A 2,500-nucleotide genomic window follows, 5' to 3' on the forward strand; every position below is an offset into this window, starting at 1 on the left:
CCGGCATTGGATTGAGTTTCTAAAAACAACCGTGCACACCGAGGTTAAACTTTACCGGCTCCACTCCGACTCGCCGCTCGCCCACTAGTCCGAAGGCAACAAAACATTTGTTTTTCATTTTGATGAAAATTTCTGTTTTTAAATCTTGTTGGTTTGAAATTGTTTTGAAAAGGTTCTTTAAATCTTGCGGGTTTGCAACTCATAAGAGCGTCACTTTCAACGTCCCCGGCATTGGATTGAGTTTCTAAAAACAACCGTGCACACCGAGGTTAAACTTTACCGGCTCCACTCCGACTCGCCGCTCGCCCACAAATCCGAAGGCAACAAAACATTTGTTTTTAATTTTGATGAAATTTTTTGAAAACATTGGCTTGGCAAGCCCCAATCCGCGACTATCCACCCACCGCCACCCCACACGGGTGGTTGTTGTTGAGAAATGAGGTTGTGGTCGACATGCCCGTGCATTTGAGAAGGAGTTCCTAGCACTCCATGCTCTCCCATGCCAAAAAAAAGCCTAGACAACCCCATTTCGCAACTTTCCACGCCTTTTTTTTCCTCCCTCACCCATGGCGGCGGCGTGGTGGCGGCGGCCGGATTCCGGCCACCACCGCCATGGGTGGCAGCCCCCCGACCCCGACACCAAACCCATAATACCGAGGCAACATATCGAGGCAACATGACATGGGTGTGGCGTGGGGGAAGGGGGCTGCAGCTAGGAAGGCATGGGCTGCCATGCATATGCAGGCAACACACACCCCCCTATATAGCATTTTATGCATTTAGCCCTTTGACAGGAAGAGACATCACCTATGCGCGAGGAGTCATAATGGGCTCTAAATAATTCAATACAAGGTATTTGGACGTGATTTTTTGCAGGGATACTAAGAAACATGCAATCTATGATGGGAAAAAGTTTCATAAATTTTTGAAGTCGGGAAGTATTTTTTATTATTTTTAGAAGTCGTAAAATTGAAAAAATCATTAAAACAAATCCGGGAGGAATTTTTTAGTTTTGTAAGTTGGAGAAGGTCCTAAAAATCATAGACTACTTATGGGGAGCTTATTGTGCGAGGAAATTTCAATAAAAACGGGGTTTGACAAGATTTGAAAAATTCTGTCGACATTTGAAAAAACCTGGAACCATGCTGCCGGCATGCTGCGCACATGCTGCGCGCAGGCTGCGCGCATGCTGCGCGCAGACTGCGCGCAGACTGCGCGCATGCCATGGCAGGACAAGTTTCGCTAGCCTCACTGTCGACAGATGCGCAAGCTGCGCGCACAGGCTGCGCGCATGCTGCGCACAGGCTGCGCGCATGCTGCGCACAGACTGCGCGCACGCTGCGCGCATGCCATGGCAGGACAAGTTTCGCTAGCCTCACTGTCGACAGATGCGCAAGCTGCACGCAAGCTCCGCGCACGCTGCGCACAGCCTGCGCGCATGTTGTGCGCAGGCTGCGCGCAGGCGCCGCGCATGCCATGGCAGGACAAGTTTCGCTAGCCTCACTGTCGACAGATGCGCAAGCTGCGCGCACAGGCTGCGCGCACGCCATGGCAGGACAACTTTCGCTAGCCTCACTGTCGACAGAATCAGCACGCTGCGCGCAAGCTGCGCGCGCGCATGGCAGGACAAGTTTCGAAAAATTCTGTCGACAGGCTGCCGGCATGGTGCGCGCACGCTGCCGGCATGCTGTGCGCACGCTGCCGACATGCTGTGCGCACGCTGCGCACAGGCTGCCGGCATGCTGCGCGCAGCCCATGGCAGGACAAGGTCCGAAAAAATCTGTCGACATTTTTACGCCGTGGTAGGCTTCCGCTTCGCGTCACTTTGTCGACATTCAAGCCTACCATTTGTATTGAATTTTTCAAACCTTGTCAAACCCCATTATTCAAATGTCGAAAAATTTTGTCGACATTTTTACGCCATGATAGGCTTCCGCTTCGCGTCACTTTGTCGGAATGCATCGCATGGCGAGGCAAGGCCACGGCATGCCAAGGCGAAGGCAACGCATGGCTTGAATGGCTTGGTCAAGGCCACATCATGGGCACGGCATGCCAAGGCAAGGCGAGGCAAGCCATCCTTAGCCTCGCCTACACTCACTTTCTCGGAATGCATTGGATGATGAGCAATTCCAAGGTAAGGCAACGCATGGCTTGAATGGCTTGGTGTAGGCCACAACTTGGGCATGGCATGCCAATGCAAGGCAAGGCAAGGCAAGCCATCCTTAGCCTCGCCTACACTCACTTTCTCGGAATGCATTGGATGATGAGCAATTCCAAGGTAAGGCAACGCATGGCTTGAATGGCTTGGTGTAGGCCACAACTTGGGCATGGCATGCCAATGCAAGGCAAGGCAAGCCACGCCATCCGAAGCCTCCAATAACCTCACTTTCTCGGAATGCCTTGAATGGGCACGGCATGTGAGGGCAAGGCAAGGTCCTAAATATCATTTTGTAAGTTGGAGAAGGTCCTAAAAATCATAGACTTAATTATAGGGAGCTTA

Source organism: Prunus avium, unplaced genomic scaffold, assembly GCF_965620075.1.
Source record: "Prunus avium unplaced genomic scaffold, drPruAviu1.hap1.1 HAP1_SCAFFOLD_31, whole genome shotgun sequence".
NCBI lineage: Eukaryota > Viridiplantae > Streptophyta > Magnoliopsida > Rosales > Rosaceae > Prunus > Prunus avium.